We start from the raw sequence: 27,455 nt of genomic DNA, 5'->3' as shown, positions 1-27,455 counted from the left end.
GAAAGCTATGAACCCCTTCCCTACAAAAATGCACGTAAGCACATAAATACAGCATTTTGCATGCAATGAATATATTTTATTGAAAACTACCTCACGCAGTGTATGACATACACAAAGTATAAAACAGTCTTTACAAAGAATTATGTTTCTCACTCTTTTTCATGCAAAAACCTAATGGCCACTCGATGAAAAAATGAAATACATCCAACTTGTGCAAATTAAACAAAACAAAACTTTAATTCTCTTCAAAAGTTCATTTCAACGAGAAGACTGTTGTTGTTTGGCTTGAATAAGAAGATGAAATTGTGGAGTGGTCTTTGACAAGGAAACACGCATGTCATCGCTGACATCCAGTTGATTTCGACTTTTTGTTTTGATAGAAACATGCGCTGAAAACCCTGACTCACAAAGGTATGTAGATGACGGAATCAGAGCACCCGTAGCTCGCTGTGCCAGATGAGGGTAGGCTCGAGTCAACGAACACCAGAATTCTTCGAGACTCTTCGATTTTTTTTCTTTTTCTTGTTAGCTAATGATGCCAAATGGCATCACGCAATATCGCTAAATTGTTCTCAATTTTTCTGACCTTCAGGGGCCCCCTGAAGCCCATCCATGGACCCCCAAGGGGTTCATGGACCCCAGGTTAAGAACCCCTGATTTAAAGGTTGACTGCTAGTTAACAGACTTGTTGAGTCACGTAAGCCACCATCCCTCCCTATCCACCACAGTTGTGTGGAATATGACAACGATCATGGCCACAAGTGGTCCACATTCTCAAATGACATTCCTGCCTCCTCCCTCCCGGCTTGTTGCCGGCCTGTCAGTACCAAGGTTCGATTCCTGGTGGTGGCGGCTGGCCTCATTCGACTCAGGTGTCCATGCACCCGATGTGGAATGATAAGTAAAAATGAATACCTAAAGTAGTCTTCCACTTAGGGGAGGTAACGGTGATAACCTGGATGATCCAGTTGCCTTTATCCCAAAGTATTTGGTGAGGAACACACCACAGGCTCAAAGGCCTAATTTACTGAGATGCGCACTTTGTTTAAAAACTTCATGACATTTAACCCTACCTTTACCTTTTACCAGAGCTCACCTCTTGGATGTTAGCAAAAATAGGCTACACACACTACACAGGCCCCTGCCATGACCCCTTCTCTCGACGATCAACCCATCACTACTGACAAGTTGTCCTTGCACTACCTAAAGGCACGGCAACTGTCCTGGGTGATGACAGGATCACCTACGACTTATTGCTCAGGTTCCTGGCAATCCCTTACATTGTTCAATCTATGTTCCCGAGAGCATTATCTTGGAGTGAGCCCACAGCACAATGATCCCAGTCCTCATGCCTAATTCGTCAGACTACACTCTGTTTCTCATACTTCTTGTGTACCTCCAAAGTTCTTGAAAGAATATTTTTCGCTAGGCTCTGTGATCTTGTCTGGGATCAAATCTCTTATCTTTCCCAGGTCGCAGCACGCTACATTGCACTGCAGCATTACTCCCTCACCTCACATCATCCTCTTGTCCTGCCTGTATTGACTTTAAAGCTGCCTTGTTTTAACTGAAATAAGAGGCTTCATAACAGCTCTTTCTTACCGATCTACTTTGCATGTTACACCTAAGCATTGCCTTGCATGTTACAGATATCATTTGAATATCGGCAAAGTTTGCATCATTAATACGTAAGAGAATTTTACGGCGTAATGTGCTGAGTATATGGCTAAGGACGAGGTTTTACGACATCTCCAAAGCCTTTTATATTACGACCCACAATCCTGAATACAGAAGTCTGCGATTTTTTGTCCGTCATTTGATTTTGCTACAAAAGAGGTAAGATGAATATACATACGAGTACTCGTGCAGCAAGTTATTCCCAAACAATTTTAATACGGTATATTCCAAGACATCCGAATATACCAGTGTCAAGAAAAAATCAGTATATCATAAAATGAGACAATTTTCACTAATAACACTGACTGAACTGGCCAAGGAAATAACCTAACACATATATCAGTACCAAATAATACTGTATGTGTGACTCCGGCAGCTCTTCCTTCACTGGCCAACCTTAAAGACTTGACGTTTAACTCGATTATGATAACGATGCTGATGCTGGTAGCGGTGATAGGAGAAAATATTATTCCATTCGATGCTACATTTGAATATATTCTTGCTACCTGCAGACAGTTTTATTCACTTTACGAGTGACCTTTCAAACCGGAGAGGATGAATATTTATCTCACTAATCCCCGTCAGCGTTGGGGTGCTCTCCTAAGCTGAGTAAAATAACGTACGAGTAATGTGCCTATAGTGAAAAAAAAAAAATACAGCATCGAACTGAAGGATTTATATTTATTCTTATAGCTAAGCTAAACAAAAAAAAATTATTGTAACACATCAGTATCACACACACACACACACAAGCAAAACCATGTGGTCTGCTGTACATTACCTCGCACCAGTACTGGGGCACGAACATCTGTCCATAGAGGGTTGGTGATCCAGACGAATTTTGTTGTAATGCACTCTTTAGGATGTAAGCAGTGTTCTCAGATTACAAGCCACCCTACCTACCATACAACAGGAACGTAATCCTAGCATGATGTCATAGCTACGTTAAACTCGGGGAATGCTCGAAACATAAAAATCTAGTAATCAGCGACACACTCGTAGTGTTTAAGCACCGCAAAAACAGTAACGCGTTGGAAACTTAACGTACCTCAGTACACTGATCTGAAAGTTTCACTGAACCATCAAAACATAATCATGATACATATAAAGTTGGTGTGGAAGGTTAACTATTATGCTTTGTTAAGAGCGTGTCCACACGTGTCCTCGAAAATGTGTAAATACACCTTGCAATATGTTTGGATGCATATATGCAGCAGTATTTAAACAGATGTATGCAAACATGATTCAATGCTGCTTCAAATTATTGGCACTCCAATGAGTGGGTCCATACGTGACAACGCAGACTTAATCATGGTGTTCTTACAACATGTGGATTCTGCTGTTTCGGACATTATTGCAGCGTGTTCGTTTTTGTGTTGTTTACATTTGGCAGCACTTGTTCGAGGACATGTGTGGACGCGCCCTGAGTACAGCAGTTCAGTATTGGTAATGGGGATGGATGAGGGTGTGTAATGTCCTCATCACACACACTTCTATGGGGGCTTAGAACGTTTGCTGAATTAAAATAGGTTCTGAAAGGTTAGAAACAACTAACACATTCTGTCAGTGGACTTTCTTGCTTTATTATTTACTGCAAACTAAGATTACTTTTATAACTTAGGGAAGACGTCCTAGAGATGAAGTAGTAGGTACAACCCAAGGCTTATCTGAATGTGAACTCATTGGACTACAGGCTGAAAATCTTCTTGTCCTCGTTCAACGGCAGAGGGAAGTAAATGAGGGAGGTTTTTTCTTTGCCCTACCCCCAGCTCACACACTCTTCCCTTATATACCTCTCCACCCCATCCCTCCATCTCATACTCGGTCTCCTCCTCCCTACCCCTCCCTCCACCTCACTCACATAAATTCCTCATTAGTCTCTCGCTCTCCATCCTTTCTACATAGCCAAACCACCTCATTGTACTTTTCCTAACGATTTCTATCGTTTCCACATCCACACCACAGTGCTTCTTCACTTCCTCATCAGTCAGTCTGTCTCTCCATGTAACTCCTCATGCTCCTCTCACATAACTCATTACCACGTCTTTCACTCAAGACTTGTGTCCCTCCAACAAGGTCCAAGCTTCACTTTCATACGTTAGAGTTAGGATCACAATAATATCATACAGCGACTTTTTTACTTCCATTCTCTTTTCATTATTTTTTATTACTGTTTTTCAGAGAACCAGCAAGCTCTCTTTCCTGTTGTACCCTTTCAAGCAGTTCCTCCACTAAACTTCCATCCTTGTCAGCACACAACCCTAGAACTTGAATGCACGTATATTTTCCATTTCCACACCATCCAACCTCACTGTGCGTTCAGTGACTTCATTTCTCTCGAAGACCGCAGCATTACTCTTTCCTACATTCACCTTTAGAACCCGTTTCTTACACACTCTCACAAACTCATTCACCAAGCCATATAGTTCCCCTTGGTCTTCACTGAACAATACAGTCACATCTGCAAACAACAGAACGGGAAGTTTCCAAACGTCGCCCTCTCTCATTAGGGCTGCTCCAACTTCCACTGCAAAGCCTTGTATCTGTTTTATAAATTCATCCATATAAAGACTGAACAACCATGGAAACATGACACATGACTGTTTCAAACCAACAGCCAGTTAGAAAAATTCACTCAGGTCATGCTCCACACACACTGCAGCCTTAGCACCCTCATACATGCACTTCATGGCATTCAGCAGTTACCAATTTACTCCATATATCCTTAATATGTTCCACATTTCTTGTCTATCCACTCTGTCATTTGCATTCTCTAAATCCATGAAGGCTGCTTACAACTTCTTCCCCTTCTTTAGAAACTTCTCCATTAAAGACCTTAGGATGAATATCTGATCTACACAGCCTCTACCCTTCCTAAAATCTTCTTGTTCCTCTCCAACTAATTCCTCTGTTACTTCTCTAACTGTCAGTAAGTGTCCTATTATATACTTTCTCTTTTACATTAAGAAGACAAATGACCCCGTCATTACCATACACTTCTTTTTCCCCTTTTTCTTAGCACAGAGAATCAGGTATACTTAACTTCCAATCCTCTGGGACTCTGCCTTCCTCCCAGGCCAGTATGTGCATCTTCCATATCCATTCTGCAATTATATTTCCCCGTGCATCAACATTTCTCTGCACACTCCATCAATTCCTGGAGCTCTCCCCATTTTGACTTTCTTCGTTGCTTCCACTACATTCATCCTAATGATCTTTTCCCCCTTTCTCTTCACCCTCGTTCTCCTAGCCATTTGTTTCATCTCTCTCACACCCAATTAGGAGTAATCCAAAGGTCTTCATTTACTTTCAACGGGACTTTATTTGGAGAAGAGAAGAACAGGTCCAACACATACTATGCCAGCCCTTAAAGTGCCCGCAGCAGTGCAGGGAGCCGGTTACAGGCATCAGCATTCTTTGAAATCTGCTGATATGTGCACTAATTGTCACGTAGGCATTTACACACTGCTAGATACATATACTGTTATACTCATACACTACTAGTTCTAGTTTGCAAGTTCAAGAAATTATCAAGGTATGGTCACAGTATATAGGTATTCTTACAAAGTATTGTTACAGGTATGATTACATAAAAGTATGGTTACAGGTACGATTACATACAAGTATGGTTACAGTACTCTACCGTATAATTGAAATTATCTCCTGATGCGATGAGCCATTATCGTATAAAGAGTGTAGTTCGTAAGAATATTTTTGGGGAGTGACTTTAACTAGGTTTCTAAGTACTTGGGATGACAATAATTATTAGGTGTAATGTTGCTATGTAAGTAGTTGAATCAAAAAAGAAATACAGTATTTACAATACATGGCCATGTTAGTCAAGTGGGAAATCCAGTAATCTATAAATAAGAGATCATTTCTTACAACAGGGAGTATATACCGATGATATGTACATAGTGGCTATAGTATGTCTAGTAATAATATTGGTTAGTATTCTTTATTGCTTAATAGTTGAAGTCCATTCTGCAGACATCGGATAAAAATAGTCAATAATGATACATGGAATAATGGTCATTCAACAGTGGAGTACACAGGGACTGTCTGTATACGTCTAATTCTTGTTAGTCATTTTCTCATTATCGACTGTTCGTTATAGTCTTACCACCTGTTTTTCTTGTGTGTGTGTGTGTGTGTGTGTGTGTGTGTGTTTTACAATTTTACCATATTTCTTTTTCCTTGTAACTGTTTCATGTAGTATTCTCTTCCATCATATCACTTAATGTCACATACATTTCTGAGTTGTCATTCAACCTTTCAGCTTGTTACTTTACTTCTCCAGATTTTATTTGATTTTTTTTTTTTTTTTCACTTTGAGCAGTCACATGAAGTGTTATTAAGTAGGGCCAGCTTCAGCATCCTGTGGTGGCTGTACTAACCTCGCTGTAATGTGAATTTCATGTAATTTGCATTCCATCTTCCTAACACAACAATATGCTGCACAAATTGTTTGAAGGAATCCAGTAAGAGAGACAGCCACTGGGGGAAACACGAAGACCTGGTGTACCTATGAACGGTTGAAAGCCAAGGAAAACTGATCCATAACAAAGTCATTCTGGTTAAAGAAATCCAACATGCGTAAGTTTTCAGGGGTGATGGATAGATTGCCAGAAAGGAGATAGGAATTCATTTGATGGGTTGAAAGATTTCGTATGTGTGATTGCGTATGGCCTGATGATAACGAGTAGCATAAATAATCACAGATTCTGATTTACCTGTACAGTAGTCAGGAGCCTTATACAGACCACTAGCAGGCACCGAACGAACGGAAGTTCCAGGACACATGATACTAACAAAGGTGAGGACACTGAAGAAGTACTGGATGTGATTTATGCGAGCGTGGTGAACTGGTAAATCTGCGGAACGAAGGAACAGGTTGAGTGTACAGAAAGGTTGCAGACTAGAGCAAACTCACAGGGTACGGCACTACTAGGAATAATAGCCAGAAGATACTGTGTGCAGCACAAAGACGAGAAGTAGGTGTAAGGAAAAAACACTTGTCGAGATCACTTGAGGATTTGAAATCAATGGAGAGATGATCATGGGATAGGAGGAAATACTTCGAGAAAACAGAGGCCTGTAACAAGGAATTATTGAACAAGAAGGAGAAAGGAATGATGTGGAAGAGATCAATGTGATGGCAGAACGAAGAGGGATATGAACAACAATGTCCTTTGCGAGGAAAGTGGCCTCAAGTACTGGGTAGTAGAATACTAGAGAGGAGAAGGAAAGCACTGGAGACAAGTCAAAAGTTGAGTGAGCCCATTCCAATACAGAAGGGAGATCAAAGATAGACATTAAGTCAGCAGTGCTACCACCACTGACAGCATCAACTAGAATACGAACTAAGGTAGTCACTTGTGAGAGAAGAGAGTCCAGGGAGAATTGCAGGTTGTCCATGTGTGATTTGTCACATAGGAGTTCTGGAACATTATTAATTTTTGAGATCTGTGTTTTCAAAGTGCCTGTTAAGTTGTTGAATGTGTATGTGATGTAATTTAAATGGGCCACGATCTTCTGTAGCATGGTGTTTTGAATTTGTATAATTCGATTTTGAGACTCAAGGGCATCGGCTAACTCAGCAAAGTCTGATTTGAATTCAGAGAGGTCACGAGTTGTCACTGTTCCAAATAAGCCACTTAGGATATCTCCCCTAAGATCGAAGAGACCACGCATCATACATGAGCGATCTCCAGATGCCTTGCTGGAAAACGTGCCATTTAAATGGGAGAACTTCATCTGATTGTACTCTAACTTCCTGGTAATGGATAAATGAAGAGGGTACCAGAACGCGTCTTTGTCATGTTTCGCTCCAATGGTTGAAAGAAGGGTCTTTATCTCATGCAGTTGATATGTAAAGTTAGGCAGGGTGATGGCTACATTGGCCAGGGGCTTGAGATTGTAGCGCATGGAGACTACATCCTCTATCACCATTACCTCATCTCCCGAGCTGACTAAAGCCCGATGTCGTACTGCACCATCGTCCTCACCCAACCCAGACCTTATTAGGGTCAGCAGTGCCAGCTGGTAGACCTCAAACATCTTACCTATAAAATATGTTCGAATTAATGGGGATGATTATGAAGAGGTGTATATGCAAGAAATAGAAGGTTTATGTGCAGAACGCAACTTTGATCGATGTTCATTGACTGAGGAGGGAGAAGAGGTGTGTGAAGAGGGTACAAATGGAGGAATAGGAGAAGTAGGAGAAAAGAATGCAGTTTCTGCAAGCGACTCCTCCAGGGGAGGTGGTGGCTCAATCGGTAGAGAGGTGGCCTACAGTCCTAACGGACCCAGGTTCAAATCCCTGCTGGAGCAGGGAACAGTTTAAGGATTTGAATTTCATTAAAGCAGACTTTATCGATCTACCAGAAGACCCGCCGACATGTCCTAAAAATACCCCCGCTACTACCAATACACCAGTCCTGTATGAGACAGCCCTATCATGTATTCAATATAGATGGTGGGTGTTAGCGCCGAAGTGGTGGCATGTAGAGGTGTATGGTATGTAGGAGGACTACTGGACCTTGGGAGCAGGCTGCGCAGCCTATGCCCAGGGTCGGACACACTATCTATCTATCTGTCTATTGCCAGACCCCTCAATCCCGTTTGGGGTGGCCACAAACAAATCGCCTCCAAGTCGCCCTGTCCCCCGCCATCTCACTGCCCTGCTCCCAACTCACACCCCCCTCTCTCATATACCTCTCCACCCCATCCCTCCATCTCATCCTCGGCCTCCCCCTCCCTCTTCCCCCCTCCACCTCACTCATATACACTCTCTTCGTCAGTCTTTCACCCTCCATCCTCTCCACATGGCCAAACCACCTCAGTGTGTTCCTCATAACGCTTCCTATCACATCCACATCCACACCACAACGCTCCTTTATATCCTCATTCGTCAGCCTGTCTCTCCATGTGACTCCACAGGCTCCTCTTAAATAACTCATTTCCACTGCTCTCACTCTTGACTTGTGTCCTTCCAACAACGTCCAAGCTTCACTTCCGTACGTTAGAGTTGGTATCACAATACTGTCATGTAGTAACTTTTTCACTTCCATGCTCACTTCCCTGTTTCTTATCACTGCTTTCAAAGAACCAGCAACCTTTCTTCCCTGCTGTACCCTTTCAAGCACTTCACCCTCCAAACCTCCATCCTTACTCATCACACTACCCAAGTACTTAAACGTACTCACATTTTCCAATTCCTCACCACCCAACCTCGCTGTACATTCACTAACTTCACCTCTCTCAAAGACCATCACTTTACTCTTCCCTAATTTCACCTTTAGATTCCGTTTCTTACACACTCTCTCAAACTCATCCACCAAGCCTTGCAGCTCCCCTTCATCTTCACTCAACAACACAGTATCATCTGCAAACAACAGTACAGGGAGTTTCCAAACACTATCCTCTCTCACTAGGGCCACGCCAACATCCACTACCCTACCTTGTACCTCTTTTATTACCCCATCCATGTACAGATTGAACAACCATGGAGACATGACACATCCCTGTTTCAAACCAACTTTCAAAGAGAAAAATTCACTTAGTTCACCATCCACACGGACTGCAGCCTTCGCACCATCGTACATACTCTTCACAGCATTCAACAACTTCCCATCTACTCCATATATTCTTAACACTTTCCACAATCCTTGTCTATCCACCCTGTCATATGCTTTCTCCAAATCCATGAAAGCCGCATACAATTTCTTTCCCTTCTCTAGAAACTTTTCCACTAAAGATCTTAGAATGAATATCTGATCTCCACAACCTCTTCCCTTCCTAAAGCCTCCCTGTTCTTCTCCAACTAATTTCTCTGTTCTTTCTCTAACTCTGTCTATAAGTATCCTACCATACACTTTTCCTATTATACTAAGAAGACAAATGCCCCTATGATTACCACACACTTCTTTTTCCCCTTTTCCTTTGTACAAGGGAATAATTATACCTGACTTCCAATCCTCCGGGACTCTACCTTCCTCCCAGGCCAATCTGCACATCCTCCACATCCATTCTACTACTATCTCTCCCCCATGCTTCAGCATTTCACCACATACTCCATCAATTCCTGGGGCTTTCCCCGATTTAACTTTCTTCATTGCTTCCACAACTTCTGTCCTACTGATTTCTTCCTGTCTTCTCACTTCCCTCCTTCTCCCAGCCATTCCCCAGCCACTTATACTCGCATTACTTCCATCCTTTACGTTCAACAATTCCTTAAAGTGTTCTCTCCATCTGCTCACTTTTTCTCCCTTCTCCACTAGTAATCTACCATTTTTATCTTTCACTCCCCTGCTAACTTCACTTCCACCCTGTCTTGCTCTTTTCACTTCTCTCCAGAACATTTTCTTAAAGTCCCTCCACTTTACACTCAAATTCCTGCCAAATTCCTCATCCACTTTCTTCTTACTCTCTCTTACTAATCTTTTCACCTCTTTCTTTCTTTCTACATATAACTCTCTCTTCCGCCTCTCAACTTCTTCCACGCCCCTATTTCTCATCCATTCATTGTATGCTTTCTTCTTTTGTGCCACAGCCTGTTTCACCTCTTCAGTCCACCACGCTGTTCCTTGCACCCCCCTCCGTCTTCTCTTCCTTCCACACACCACATCCCATGCTGCACATATTTCTTCTGTAAATATCTTACACACACCTTCCACGTCTCCCATCTGCTCCAATTCATATTTGCCCAATCGTTCCTCCACTTCTCTCTTATACTCTGCCTTTTTCTCATTCTCTTGTAACCTTTCCACTCTCCTTGCAACTACTCCTTCCTCTCGTCTATCCCTTCTTCTATTCCTCCATCTTATTTGCATTCTAATTCTGGCCACCACCAAGTAGTGGTCAGAAAGTCCACTCCCCCAACCTCTATACACTCTTGCATCCTTTACACATCTTCGCATCCTTTCATCCACACACACATAATCAATCATTGCCTTCCTTTCATTCAGTTCACCACCCACCCTTCTCATCACTCGCCATGTATACCTGTGGATCATTTTATGCCTGAAGAGGGTATTGGCTATCACCAACCCCCTCCCAGCACAAATGTCCACTAACGCACTCCCATTCTCATCTATCTCAGCAGGCACACCCCACTCACCATCTATTCCATCCACCTTCACATTCCCAACTTTACCATTCATATCACCAATCAAAAACACTCTCTCATTCCTTCCAAACTTTTCCATGCACACTTCCACATTTGTCCAGAACTCTTCTCTCACTCTTCTAGCACGATCTTGCGTTGGCGCATACACACACACACACAATCGCCCACATTTGTATTCCAACTTTCAACTTTACCCACACAATCCTTGACCCAACTGATCCATACTGTCTTATGCTCCTCTTCCATCTTTTACTCACAACTATACAGATTCCTTCCTTTGCCCTCTCATTCTCACCTATTCCTGCACATATACCCCATCCATACTCCCATTCTCTCACACTTTCTCCTCTCCATTTTGTTTCAGTTATTCCACATACATGCACTTTCGCATCCTCAAGCACCTGGACAATCTCTCTCTCTTTCATCGGACACACACACACACACACACACACACACACACACAAAACAGACTCTTTGGAGGTGTGTGTTCGAATCCCACAGGTGTCACCAATTTCTTCTGCCCCTCTCTCACCAAGTTAGAAGTAATCCAAAGGTTTTGATGCAGTTCCAATGGGAGTTTATTTCAAGAAGACAAGCACAGGTCCAACCCGTTCTATGCCAGCCCTTCAACTGCCTGCAGCATTGCAGGGACCCGGTTGCACGTGTTAGCATTCTTCGAAAAATGCTGATATGTGCGCTAATCATCATGTAGGCACTTTAACACTGCTAGATACATATACTGTTTTATTATACACTGCTAGTTCTAGTGTGCAATTTCAACAAATAATCAAGGTATGGTTATGGTATAAAGGTATGGTTACAAAGTATGGTTACAGGTACAGTAACATAAATGTATGGTTACACATTTCCTAGCCACTTATACACGCACTACTTTCATTCTATTATGTTTAACAATTCCTTGAAGTGTGCCATCCATCTACTCACTTTTTCTCCCATCTCCACTAGCAATCTTCCATTTTTATCTGTCACTCCGCTACTAACTTCTTGATCTCCCTATCTCTCTCTCTCTTAACCTCCTTCCAGAACATTTTCTTACATTCCCTCCATTTCATACTCAGATTCCTTCCAAATTCCTCATCCACTCTTTTCTTACTCGTCCTTACTAATCTTTTCACCTCTCTAATCTCCTCTACGTATAACTCTCTACTTCTTTCAACTTTCATGCCTCTTCTTCCCTCCCATTCACTGTGTGCTTTCTTTTGCACCACAGCTTGTCTTACCTCTTCTTTCCACCCTGTTCTTCCTTGTACCCCCTTTTGTGTTCTCTTCACCACACACACCTAACAAACTGAAATGACTAAGGAAATTCAACAGACTTGCCCACATGACACACACTTGGGAAAGCTTACCACTAACCCCTAACAGGCAGGCGACATTACGTAAATTCCGTGTGTGAGGAGGCGAGCGTCGTTACATAACGTTCGGCCAATTCGGTCCAAATTTATTGGAGAAATTGGATGATAAGGCATCCTTGTCACCTACTGTCCTGCCCTCTTCCCACCCAAGCCTTGAAACAAGTAAAACAGAATAAGCATACATAATTTGTAGTATTATAATTGTTCAAGAATAATAAAATATATGTACGTAAGATTTATTGTCATAAGTGTTGAAGTACAGTAAAGTAGAAAATACATAAAATTTTGAAGACAAAGAATAGTTTAAAGAATGCATACATGTAGACAAAGAACAGTTTAAAGAATGCATACATGATAAATTTAGTGTTCAGAGGTGAAGAATGAGAAAATGAGTGAAAAGTTCGCTAGTCTCACCCCAGGTGCACCTGGTGATAAGCTGCCGGCCTGCATTCCTCCCTCTCTCCTCCCGTCCTCCTCCCACAGCCAGCAGAGATGTATTACCACATAAGTAATACATCTTACCTCCGTTTTTCATCCATTTTCATCGATCTACGCATCTTTAGGCTTATTCCTTGATACTTTATTTTTCCGAAAATATGCTGTTCCACACGGTCGCATAATTGATAAATCGCCCGCTCATAAAGGGTTAATAGCTAAAATATTGGGTTTCATTGACACTCATTTACTTGATCCAGAAGTACAGCATTCCCCTCTAACGTGGCAGATTCTTTGACAACATAATGACAACAGTTCTCTTAAATATAAAGATTTTATTTTTCCAGGGTATTACAAACTGATCCTATAAGTTCTTAAATGGAAAAATAACATTGTCTGTCACTTTCTCTCTGCAAGACATCTCCTCTAACAGATATTCCCCTTAAAGACCACTCGGTAAGGCACTCTTCTTTCCTGCCCCCTCCACCTAAAACACTGCCAGCTACCCATCCCATAAGGATCCACGCAAAAATCGTGGAAGAGATGATGTACCATCGGGGTCAACAGATGGAGATACTGCTGGGGTCAGTTGTTGTGTCAGATGGAGGTACTGTTTGATTAAATAGTAGTGTCAGATGGAAGTATCATTGGGGTCAATAGTTATGTCAGATGGAGGTACCATCGGAGTCAATAGCTATGTCAGATGGAGGTACCATCGGAGTCAGTGGTTATGTCAGATGGAGGTACCGTCGGAGTCAATAGTTATATCAGATGAAGGTCATGCTGGGTTCAGTAGTGAGTTGGAGAAGAGTTAGTGCCTCTCCTCGGAAAGCAACTAACTAAAATGACAAACAAAATATCTCGGACCAGGACAGACCAATAGGTGACAACGAAGGACAGTGCAAACGACATGGTACGGGTTTCAACGTGGAATGTAATGACTGTAAATGATGTGATGAAAGAGCAAGACATTGTCCAGGTGCTTGAGGGTGCAAAAGTGGACAAATATGGATTGACTAAGAATAAGTGTGGAGGTCAGAGTATGACATGGTGGGAGAATGGATGGGGTGTATGTACAGGAGTAGATGAGAATGAGAGAGGAAAAGAGGGTGTAAGTATTGTTGTGTATAACAGATGGAAGGAGAATATATGAAAGTATGGAGCAGTTGGTTTAAGGATCGTGTGGATAATGCTGAAGGTAGGAATACAAACTTGGACAATTGTGTGTGTATATGTGCAATCGAAAGTCCGCCTGAGCAGCGTGGAGGAAAAGTTATGGGCAAATGTGGAACTGTGCACGGTAAAGTTTGACAGGAATGAGAATGTTTTTGATTAGAGATATGAATGGAAAAGTAGGGATTGTGAAGGTGGATGGTGTAGTTAGTGAATGGGGTATGCCTGCTGAGGTGAATGAGATTGGCAGTGCTCTAATGGACGTTCGTGCAGGGAGAGGATTGGTGATTGCCAATACCCTCTTTAGGCACAAAGTCATCCACAGGTATACATGGCAAGTGATGAGAACGGTGGGTGGTGAACTGAATGAACAGAAGGTAATGATTGATCATGTGTGTGCGGATGAGTGAATGAGAAGGTATGTAATGCATGTGCATACAGAGGTTGAGGAAGCGGACTTTCTGAGCACCGATGGGTGATGTTGAAAGTAAAAGTACAAATCAATGGAGGAATAGAAGAGAAGGACAGGAAGTAGTCGATACAAAGAGGGCAGAAAAGTTGCAAGATGATGGAAAGAAGGAATAATATAAGATAGAAGTGGAGGAGCTATTGGGTAAATATGATTTGGAGTAAATGGGGGAGGTGGAAGGTGTGTTCAAGAATTTCACAGAAGCAATCTGTGCAGCATGTGAGGTGGTGTGTGGGGTGGAATGAAGAGAAGAGACATGTTGTCATGCAAAAGAAAAAAGCATATAGTGAGTGGATGGGAAGCAGAGGCATAGAGAAAGTTGAGAGACGGAAAAGTGAGTTATATGTAGAGAGGAAGAGAGAGATGGAAAGATGAGAAATTTGGAAGGAATGTGAGTGTAAAGTGGACGAAATGTAAGAAAATGTTCTGGAAGGAGGTAAAGAAATATAGACAAGGTGATAACGAGGTTAGCAGGGGAGTGAAAGATAAAAATGGTACATTGATAGTGGAGAAGGGAGAAAATGTGAATTAATGGGGAGAACACTTTAAGGAACAGTACAACACGGGAAAAAGGTAATGCGAGAATATGTGGTTAGGAGAAGGTGGGAAGCGAGGAGGGAGGAAGAGATCAGTAGGATGGAATTAGTGGAAGCAATGACTGAAGTCAAAATGGGGTAAGTCCCAGGAATTCATGGTGGGTGTTGTGAAACGATGAAGTATGGGGGAAAGAGTAGTAGAATGGATATGAAAGATGTGCAGATTGGTCTGGGAGGATGATAGAGTCCCAGAGGATTGGAAGTTAGGTATAAGTATTCCCCTGAACAAAGGAAATAGGGAAAATGGAAGTGTGTGGTAATCATAGAGGCATTTGTCTTCTAAGAGTAATAGGAAAAAATATGGTAAGATCCTTACTGACAGGGTTAGAGAAATAACAGAGGAATTAGTTGGAGAAGAACAGGGAGGTTTTAGGTAGGGAGGAGGTTGGGTAAGTCAGATATTCATCTTAGCTCTTTAGTGGAAAAGTTTCTAGAGAAGGGAAAAATTTGTATGTAATCTTCATGGATTTAAAGAAAGCATATGACAGAGTGGACAGATAAAGAATGTGGAAAATATTATGAATTTGGGGTACAAATGGGAAGCTGTTGAATGCTGTCAAGAATATGTATGAGGGTGCTACGACTGCAGTGCGCATGGATAGTGAAATAAATGAGTTTTTCTACCTGAATGTTGGATTGAAACAGGATGTGTCTCGTCTCCATGGCTGTTCAATCTGTATATGGATGGGGATATAAAAGAGATACAAGGTAGGGCAGCGGATGTTGGAGTGGCCCTTGTGAGAAAGGGCAACGTTTGGAAACTTCCTGTTATGTTGTTTGCAGATAATACAATATTGTTATGTCAGGACGAAGGGGAACTGCAAGGGCTGGTAAATGAATTTGGGAGGGTGTTTAAGAAACAGAACCTAAAGGTGAATGTAGGGAAAAGTAAAGTTCTGGTGTTCGAGAGAAATGACGTCATTAAATGCACAGTAACGTTGCATGATGAGGAAGTGGAAAATGTGAGTGCATTTAATTACTTGGGTGGTGTGATGAGTAAGGATGAAAGTTTGGAGAATGAAGTACTTGAGAGGGTACAGCACGGAATAAAGGTTGCTGGTTCTTTGAAAGCAGTGATAAGAAATATGGAAGTGAGCATATAAGTAAAAATAAGTTGTTGCATGATTGTATTATGATACCAACTCTAACGTATGGAAGTGAAACTTGGACCTTGTTGGAAGGACACAAGTAAACAGTGAGAGCAGAGGAAATGACTTAATTGAGAGGAGCATGTGGAGTTACATGGAGAGACAGACAGACAAATGAGGAAGTGAAGGTGGTTTGTGGTGTGGATGTGGATGTGACAGAATACGTTAGGAGAAATACACTGAGGTGATTTGTTTATGTGGACAGAATGGAGAGTGAGAGACTAACAAGGAGAGTGTATGTGAGTGAGGTGGAGGCGGGGAGAGGAAGGGAGACCAAGGATGAGATGAAGGGATAAAGTGAAGAGGTATATGAGAGAGGGAGGGGTGAGCTGGGGGGAAGGCAGTGAAATGGCAGGGGAAACGGTGACATAGAGGCAATATGTTTGTGGCCACCCCCTTCGGGATTAAGGCGTCTGTCAATAGATATATGGACAGGATGGGGTCTATAGTCATGTCTGATGGAAGTACACTCTGGGTAAATAAAAAAAAAATCTGTCACTAGTCACTGGTAGCGAAGGTACGTTTCTTCCGCCATCAATGACTCCTGAATATATATATTTTTTTTACCTGACTGTGCTTGCTCCATAACAGTCTCATCGGCACAACTTGCACTCCCACTGTGCCTGTGCTACGAGAGACCAGTTTCAGTGACAAGGGAAAGTGTGTTGTGCTCTCATGGCATACAGTGTTTTGGTCTACATCCTGGACCACAGTATTACATTGAAGCTTTCTTTGAGACTTCTGGAGAAAATAGTCCATTTATATGTAACAGTTCTACGCTTACTCTCAGTGTTAGTGTGGTCAGGTGGACATTTGTGTTCATGTACAGGTTAAGCTCGTAGTCGATGGCAGACTAACTCAAGGCAGAAGATCAGAAGACAAACGGCCTCACCTCCTGCTAGCACCACAAACATACCCTGTGGGTTGAAGAATGTTATTATAAAACATGATTATGAAGCAAAGTGGATATTACAGTCAAAATGCCTTACTTTTAACAAGATAAAAAGGTACAAAAACAAAGACGCAAAACAGCAAGTATACGTCGTTACTGATTAACTCTAATCACAAAGAGTATTGTAGTATGCTTAATTTAAAATATATTTGTGCATATTTACCCAGAGATTGCTGATGCCTAGTTTCGTCCTAACAGCAACTTTCTTGGGAGGATTGAGACAAGCAGTGTAATTTGGCGTGTAGATCTTCAACCAATAGTTATAGATGCCTGACTCGACCACTCTTAGAACTCTGTGGGGTTTGAATATATAATGTATTTATTATTACAATGGATGCACATACTACATCGACTTATGTCATAAATAAACATAGAAGTGCATGGTGTGAAGTTGGTGATATTTGTAACTAGGCCAAAAACTGTCTACCTCATGTGGAAAATACAAGTTAATATAAACATTCTTTTTATTTTTCCTCTCCTCTTCCTCCTTCTTCCTCATACCCACGCTTCATACTCCTTTCCCCTTTCCCTTAGTTTAGCCTGGCAGCCAGACGCAAGAGAGCACCAATGACCAGGACCCAACACGAAGAGTTTGATACAGAACTGTACACACTGTTGCCCCTAGTCACGTGTTTCACACCGAGTGTTATCACTGCTGGCTTAGCCAGAGTACTGAGGGTAGTATTATAAATGGCTTTGAAAATTTCGTAACACCTCATCCAAGGTTGTTTATTCTGCACATTACAGCTCTGCATCCTCTTGTATGTTAATAATGTAAAATATATTAGTATTAAAACACTATACACAAATTGGAAGAGAATGATACATTGAAAAATGCAAAATACATCGCTTAGTAAGAGGTGCTATGAAGCCCCCATTCCACATAGAATCCACACCTACATCACAAAACCCTAGTGAACAATAGAACATCGTCATAACTGCATGAGGGGCCTCACTTCTTATTAGACTTGCAGCTGTGAATTGGATTCCACGCCTACACAAAATACTTACTTTGGAACTGAACTTGTTATGAATGAAAACCCCATTTATTGAGAGAATTACTTGCATAAGAAGCTGTTAAACCTCCTGTTGGCCATGGATTGCTAAAGGTAATGCTAATCCAAGGTACTTCTCCAGCTGCTTTAAGAAGCAAACAGAGGACGAACTCACACTATCAACTCAAACTTTGAAACTACGAGGTGCCCTGGCTACACTACCCCACATCAGTGACAAATCCTACCCGCACCCACGCCAAGTGTGGCACGAATTCAGTCACTGTTATCACAGTTAAGTTTCTTTTCCCAAAGAAAGAGGAGGAAAGCAAAGTTTGGTGGGGAAAATTTGTTATGGTAGTGGTTCTAGCTCCTTATAAATGGCCTTTTCGCCACCAACTGGTCTGGCTACAAAGCCGGCATTGTAAGGAGATAGAACTACTAATGTAAGAAGCTGCATAACAATAGACTGGAGCGAAACGAGAAGGATAGACTTTTTTAATACATATACAAAGATTGCCATGTATAAAGAAGAGCCAATATGACACGAGAAGTAGAGTCGAATACATAGTGCTTGACAAAGAGTGGAAGAGGGGCACAGATACTAGGTGACAGTCTTACTCCCTATGCCTCCCTCCCAGGTGGTGGAGGGGGTGATTACAGGAATGACGGGGATTCCCCACTAATGGGACCCTGTGAAAGGAGATTGGGTGTGGGCAGGGTGATGTACTGCACCTACTCTCTCTCTCTCTCTCTCAGCTGAGCGAGAGGGGGAAGGGAGGAGTGGAAAGAGAGGAATCTCCTCCACTGAATGACTTCTTATTTGGGAGTCAATGGCATGAGTCCTCCCGATCTTGTACCTTCGGTAATGTACCTAATGCCATGCACGAGACATCCAGGACTCTGTAAAGGAGGTGTCTGGTAATGGAGGAAGTTTGTCGTCTCCCTTGTCCCATTAACTGAACTTGTGAGAGAGAGTGTATTCTGAGGAACGCCAGAGAGTCTGCCGTGCCCCTCAGGTCACGAAGTTTCAGTGCTCCCTCTGGATATGATAATTGTGTCTCAGAGGAACTTCATCATGGTCCTAGTTGACAATTGCTTGCCTGACTCTGAGCAGAAGAGGAAGGACTCCGTTAATGATGTATGTGGTGCTTCAACTTTAAGTTTTAAGTGCTGCCACTGGGCAGATAGTGTGATATCCCTGGATGACTCACCAGACCGGGATCTTTTTCGGTCCGAGACCGACATCTACATTTTCGATTTTAGTCATGGAATGCGAGGAGGGAGAAATAAGTATCCACTCTAGGCTGGTGGCGAAGCAGGACCTCTGAGAAAAGTGGATGAGAACCCAGAGCTGTGACACTCTTCACCCCTTGGTGAGTGCCGCCAGAAAGAGGGCCTTCTGAAGGAGCTCTGAAAAAGGGGACACTGTGAAAAGGTGTCAGATTTGAGAAAGAGTTACCTTTAGGGACCATGTGGTTCCTCTGAGTGAGGTGGGAGGTTTTGATAGGAGGTGCCCTGCTTTAGTAGAGATATGTCTCACTTGTGAGGGTGAATGCCATAACCATACCATTATGGACTGGGCAAGGTTGCAAGGTAAACTGCAATTGCAGAAAAGGCCCCATGAATCCCATAAGCTATGTACAGAAGGAAGCATAGAACCAACTTTTACAAAACTTGTGGATTGCCATTGTCTCTAAAAAATTCCTTAAGGCCCTCCAGCATGCTTTGTATTGTTTGGTATAAAATGGAAGCATTCCTTCAAGCATGTCCTTGATTGTTGACGGGCCAAAAGAATCACTCAAGGTTCACCTCAGAAAATTCACGTGTGAAGTTTCAAAGTCATTAGAGGCTGTAGTAGGCACGCCCTACCTTTCCAGTAGCTCACCGAACCAAAGATGAGTCAGCCAGTATGGGACTATGGGGAGAGTTCTCCCTTATAAGTACCTGAGGAAATGCATCAACCTGATGGGAATTTTCATTGCTAGAAATGGGAACATGTATATGAAGTTTCACCAGTTCTACTTTCTGTGAGGACACCTGAACCCTACGCCCTTGTGTTGTAGACATTAATGTCGAACATAGGAACTAGTAGCAAGTCCTGGGATGCAAATAGGTGTATCTTGGGCGTCCTCCAATGAGCTGTGAGGGAGTGAAACACCACCTTCCATATTGTCCTTTCCACCTATGCATCTCTTAAGTGCGAGAATACTTCCGAACATTGGTTTTGTTCACCCAGGATGTGTCTTCCAGGAAGCAGATTCACATATCTTTGAGCCCCATGAAGGATAATTTACAAGAGGGATAGAGGTGTTCAGAGCAGGAGGTCCCCTGCCTGTTTATTTAGTGCACCACTGCATAATTGTCCATTTCGAATAGTATGGATGTTCCTGTTGGTGAATTGGTTCATTGTGGGATAATCTAGACTACTTTCAACACTTCAGCTAATGCACACTTACATGGGGCATGTCCTCCTGCTCTGATCAAGAGCTGTTTTCCTCTTGGAACGAAGATGATTGGAAGCCACAGCACAGACCCGAGACATCGGTGATGACTGTGATGTTTTCAGGAGGTGGGGGTCCATGGGACCCACTGTGGCACTGGGGAATGGCACCACCAGCGGTTTAGTAGGTGGGACAGGGAGAGTGGAACCAGCATTAAATATCTCACCTGGTTAACACTCCTCACTCTTCTGCAGTGGCTGAGATGGCTCAGGGGACAAACCTCAGCTGTCAAATTTAAGACACCCAGGAGGGAGTCCCACTGTCAGGTGGTTACAGAAGCCAACACTGATGTGCTAAAATGCTTTTTTTTTTTACCCCCTTCAATATGGCAGTATTTACTGAAGAAACACAAACTCTATAGGCCTGCCATAGAGTTTACCTCTGCCACTCCAGGCTGAGCCTGACTAGCCACCGTACAGGTTCATGGTAGGATACGAGTTTGTTAATCCTGCAGCCCATCCTCTTGGGAACTCCTCAGGTCTTGTTAAATGACTCTGTTCAGGACAGAACGAGATGAAAAAAGCTGGACACAGTTGGCGGCCTCTGGCAACAACTATAATAAACATGTAGGTGGTAGTGCCCATGCATGAATGGAGGGGTAATGTTTATATTATAGTGCGTGATTGCTTAGCTCATCGCCTTCTGTCATTGCCATGTGGTCAAATATGGGAGAGGGTTTTGAGTACAAACATGTTATGTGGTAGGTATAACAGACATTCACCCTGTGTCATAGGACATACAATATCTTAATTATTATACACCATTGGCAACTAATTAGCTGTATTAATTAATATCACTCATATTAGGGCATGTGCATCTGAAAGTATTTGTGGAGTCAAGAGCATCTGTCTTGAGTGTAGGTTCAATATGAGACTGAAGCCTCAGATCCTTGAATAAATCATAATTATTATCAAGTGAAATACATAATTTACTGGCACATTCGTTTGAATGCTTTATTAATATGTCACTGGAATACAACATTGGCGCTGATAACATTTATGACTTTGTTACATTCTTAGTCAGTAAAAATGTTCCTCCCATGAATGTGGACAGAGCTTCATTGAGCACCAGCTCTTACTGTGCCAAGGGTGGAAGGAACTGTGTACACACGCATTATTTTGTAGTTTCTTCATTAAACTGCTAATGAAAAAAAATACTCTGCAATTACTAAACAGATGTTTGCTCCATCCATGATAACAAGAGACTGCTCCCTGGTAAGACAGATATCTCAGATACTCAAAACATTCCTCTTAGGTGATGTTCATAACATGTTTTCCCTCAAGTTGAGTTGGTTAGTTGGCAGGGTGAAGTATAGCCTTTTCAACGGCATTTCTGTCAAGATTGCTTCGCCCTACAACCTCTCCACTGAAGTAGCCTCACACGAGCATCCCCTTCAAGCTAGCCTCACATGAGGACTTTCCTCCCTCATTCTCTTCCCTCACCTAGCCCAACCTTTCACATTACCAACGTGTCAAAATGATTCCTAATATTCAGTTCAGTCATGGAATTGGTGTGTTAAGTAATGATCTGGGATCCCACAGTTTAAATCAATGAGAATTTAATTAACTCTTTTTGGTGTGAATGTATTATCAAGTTAGTGCAAATATCCTCATTTATAGGTTACATGTTATCAGGTGATACCATTTATACACACTATAATAATTCATTCAGAAGACCTTATGAATAAGTTAGCATTTAGACTAGCTAACGCTACATGATTCTAATTCATATACAGGGGATCCTTGCATATTTATGGTTAACTATTTCGCTGTGAGTTTTCCTCCTGTGATATGTCTGGTGTCAGAGTAAATTACTTAAGTCACATGTAGTAAACCCATTCGTACATTGTGACGTGTTTGGCATCATTAGCATCTTTCCTCATAAATGCACAGTGACGCCTTTAGTATCATAAAACCATAAAATATTCACCAAAAAAATGTTTTTGGTCGATTTGCATCATTTTTTGAGGTGTCATAGCTTGCCCGGCTCATGTCAAAAGTAATGAGTTGGCGACAGCAGGTCCTGATACCCGTAACAGTGCAGACACGTTTTTCAGTACCAAATGAGCTGTGAGTGGGGAAGGTAGTGCGCGGTCTTGTCCCTTTAAATCTCCTCTATTACCCCCGTCCCGGTCACGCAACCTATTTCACTATACCAATAGTGTTATGTGTAGTTTTTGGGCACTATGGTGATTAGATTTGATGTTTCCAATAGGAAATTAGGTGTTTGTGAAGCATTCTTGGTCGTTATCAGCCGTTGGGCCAATGAAGATTGTGCTACTGTTTCTAATCAACTACACTGCCTCTACCCTGCACCAAATGTGAGTATTTAACTATCAAAATAGTAACTGAATTATGTGACTATTGTGTGCATGCCTAGTGTACAAGGAATTGGTGAAATAGGTGTAGCAACTTAGGGGGAGGCAGGGAAACCACCCTACAGTCAAGACACGGTGTGGGTACATCGTAGTTTTTTTGCATGTTTTCTCAAAAAGTACAAAGTTTAGGAGAACACTAATTAAATCATGTGAAAGCCCATGAAATTCTGCATATGAAATAAAAACATAACACTGCTGTGAAGTTTCTTGCTAGAGTTTCCCAAATAAAAACTTTTGTCTGTCAGAAAAATGTTTTACTTTTTCACTTATTACTCAAAAACAATAACTCTTATCAAAATGTCAATTATCTCATTCGAAAGCTAATAAATTCTCTTCCAAATTATGGTATAACATGTAGAGATATTTTAGTAAACATTCAAACTATGATGTTGGGAAGTGAGATGCATGTTTCCATATGTTTATTCACACCTCCCTAATGTATAGTTTTTTTTTTTTTTTTGTTTCTTGTGAAGAACAAACATTGACGAATAGCAATATGTAGGATTTGTGGCAAAATATATATGTTTGGGTGATGAAAATAAGCTGAGAATACACTTTTTTGGAGCATGCAGCAGGCAGCGGGGGGAGGGGAGAAAGCCAATGTGTCATGGAATGCGAAACTTATTGAAACTTATCGTGAATGAAAGGGTAAAACTCTAAGAACTAAATGAGAGGTGATGTAAGTCTAAGAATGTTACTGAAATTACAATAATTTAATTTAGCACTCACAATGTCTTTCCAAAAAGTAAATTTTTGATGCATTAAGCCGAGTAAAAGTGCCACACATGGATTACAGAATATTCTTTTTTACCTTAGGCTATTTCCCTCGTATAGCATACAAAAACCTTTATATTCAAAGCGTCCTCTCCATAATGTATTTTTAAGTATATAATTGAAATATCAAATGGCTCAATATATTATTATGCTTAACGGTAGACGATTTTGCTGATACCATGGAACTCTTGGAACAATCCGCCTTCAATAAGAGCTATCCAAAGAATAAAGGTGATAAGGATAAGGTTCCCAACAAATGGGTATTTTTAGTGATATACAGGTAACTCGCACGGAACACGATCTCACAGAACGCGCTCGCAATTATACACGGTAAGGGCTGGGATACATATAAGACAACGTAAGATTTAAAAACCATTATGAATACTACAAATTAACGCAGGAGAGGCCTTTGAAATATCAAATCCTCGAACGTCACCGCAGCGCGCGGTTTGTTTTGATTACGTGACGATCTAGGCGGGAAATTATTCAGTGAGTGAGACATTCCCGAGTGCAGTAGCACAGTATTTGTAAGTTAAATATTTACAGTACCGTACTGTTCTGGTAAATTTATGTGCAACTTAAAGTACTATTAAATAACGTTAAAGCAAGAAATAAAGTCTTATAACCAGTTTACCTGATAGGCGTCAGAATATTGCCTTTTTTATTTGTTCGTTTTTTCCACAGTGCTGTTCAGTATTTGTAAGTTAAATATTTACTGTTCTCGTATGTACTGTACTTGTAAGCACTTAAATAAAGTTAAATCATTAAATAAAGCCTTGTAACCAGATAACCCGAATTATATGATTACCCATGATCGGCGTCGGAATATTGCCGTTTTTGTTTGTTCGTTAAACTCTTACTGTACTGCTTTTCTACAGTACTGTATTTGTAAGTTAAATATTTACTGTTCTGGTATGTACTTGTAAGCAATTAAAGCATTAAATAAAGGAGTTAATCTGATTTATATGATTACCCATGATCGGCGTCGGAATATTGCCTTTTTTTTGTTTGTTCGTTAAAGACTTATAATAAGAGAAAAATACATTTTTGTCTTGGTATCTTTACCTATTTGCTCAGGTTTGCTGTAATGGTTTGCAACTTGTAGAAAACTGTGAAAACTTTCGGGAAGTGAACGAAAATCTGGGACATGACCTTGACTTCACCGTCTCAAGTATCATCTGTCATTAGACTCAGTTCACCACCGGCTATCGTGATGAGTGGATGTACGATTTTTTCGCTCGTGGCCATGCCTAACCACACATAGTTACACCCATTATCTCGACCCAGACAGAAAATACAACCTTTTTCCTCCGTTGCAAAACACAAACAACCACCCTGTTTACGAGGCAACAATATATATTGCGAAAATAACAAGGTAAAATGATAAAGATGAACGTAAAATGATTGAGAAAGATGAACATGTTATGACGGAAAAAATACGTTTTCCCTGTCTGTAAACGTATTTATTTCTGCTTTGCATCTGTATTCGTAATAATTAGACTTATTGTTCGTTCTGAAACTGCAGTACGATTCTATTTTTAGCCATTCTCGTGGTGTGGGAGCTCGAAGTTGTGACACAACTTCCTTATTGCTAATCGGACTGACCCTCCACCTTATTCTCCCGTGGCAGAGTCTAGCCTTGGAGGACGTGCAGTTTTCTCATTTAGGACTGAAAATTCAACTCTTTCGCTCCCTTTTCCAAGCATGGGCACAACGATAACGTAAAAAATAACTCGAAACTACCATAAACATATATCAAAAAGGTGAAAATGTATTCATAACATTTTTTTTTTCCAGCCATTCCTAACAGATTATGTACTGAAATCATTCGATATCACAGTACTGCATTTCTAAGTTAAATATGTACTGTTCTGGTATGTACTTGTAAGTTAAAGCACTGGTACCAGTTAACCTAATTTATTACCTATGATCGGCGTCGGAATGTTTCCTTGTGTTTACGTACAGTATTTGTGTGTGGAAGTTTTGCTCAGGAGTACTGTATTTGTGAGTTATAACATTAAATAAACCTTCTAACCACTTAAAGTGCTTTCTAGTGACAGATAACAGCAAAACAACACATTTGGGGGGTCTAGGGAGCAAAATACGGAGTAGTTTAAATATACGCGATTTCGCACCTAACACGGCACGGTAGGAACGAAACCCTCGTGTTCCGTGCGAGTTACCTGTACTGTAGTAATGTCCTACCATATTATACGTGGCATATTATTAAGGAAAGGCTTTTTTCTTTCAAACCTTTATTACTACCGAAGTGATTAAAACATTTATGTTGCTTAATGTTGCAAAAAACATAATCTCAGAAACCTAGGTATCATCTGACAATCGCCTGGTGGTATGCTGACATTAGCTCCATGCACTTCGGCGGCACCAGCTGTCAAAATGAACTCAACTAAGATTGCTCAATGCAGACACATTCTGAGTATGGCAGAATCTGGCCTGACATCTGAAATATCATGGGATTTAGGGATATCTCGCACAACAGTGTATATGTGGATGAGGAAAAATGTCTTGATGATTAACAAAAGTCAGGACACCCCAAGAAACTACACCAACTGAGGATGAAGTTATACGTGAAGCAGCAGCTGCAGACCCCTTCACGAATGCTTTCACCATCAGGGAACACCTGGGATTCGACATAACCTCAAGGACAGTGAAGAAAATGCTATATGATTCTTGTATACAGCATCAGAGGCCCACTGTTAAAGAAAAGCTGAGAAAGAGGCACAGGGGACACCAACTTCGCTTTGTCCAACAGTTTGCTGACAAGAGACTGAATTTCTGGGGTCATGTCATTTGGAGAGATGAAAAGTCCTTCTGTTCAACATCACATGGGAAACTTCACTGTTTGCGCAGAAATGATGAAAGGTAAGACTGTATGACTAAGATCTCTAATTTTGAGACTGCAAACTGTTATATGGTTTGTCATTCAGTTAATCCATTGTTTTCATCTTAAAGAACATTATTAAATAATATTCTTGTAGATGAAGACACTGATTAAATTCTAATCAGTGTCTGTGGTTATCAGAGATACTGGTACTATTTTGCTCTGTACAACACACACACACACACACACACACACACACATACTCTAGATATAGTTAGCCAAGAAAGCTGTTGGGACCAGAAGCTCCTGGATCTCGTACAAAGTTCTTCCTAACGCAACATGTGAGGGAAACCACCAGAAAAAGAGGACTTGATGTACCTTCAGTGCTAGATCTAATATTTACTAGGCAAGAAAATGATATTGACAGTTTAATATATCACCCTCCACTCGGCAAAAGCGATCATGCAGTACTAAATTATAACTTCAGGATAGCATATGACATAGTAAACAGCAATGACAGTTACAAAAAGAGCCTAAACTATAAAAAGGGAAATTATCAAGACCTAAAGAAGTATTTCTTAGAAGTTGATTGGGAAAATGAGCTTAGAGGACAAGATTTAAATGCTGTATATAAAAAATTCTGTGAATTTTATGAAATAGGAGTCCAGATGTACATCCCACAGCACAAAGAACCAGATAAGAAAATACAGAAATGGTTCAATACAGAATGTAAAAAATCAAAAGAAAGAAGAGATTTGTTGTGGAATAGATACAGAAGACATAATAGTGAAAGAGAGTATAATAATTACAAACAGGCAAGAAACGATTATACAAGAATAAGGAGGGAAGCCCAAAAACAGTTTGAGGAGGATATAATAAATAAAAGTAGTGATCAGCCAAAGCTGTTTTACAGCTATATCAGAAGCAAAACCAAAGTAAAAGATATAATACAATCAATTACGGACGAGGGAATCACTTATACACAAGAGAAAGATATTTGTGAAGCA

The sequence above is a fragment of the Coenobita brevimanus genome, chromosome 93 (genome assembly GCF_032717465.1).
Source record: "Coenobita brevimanus isolate Jiangsu-jjx chromosome 93, ASM3271746v2, whole genome shotgun sequence".
NCBI classification, from domain to species: Eukaryota; Metazoa; Arthropoda; class Malacostraca; order Decapoda; family Coenobitidae; genus Coenobita; species Coenobita brevimanus.
This window is presented reverse-complemented; position numbering follows the sequence as displayed.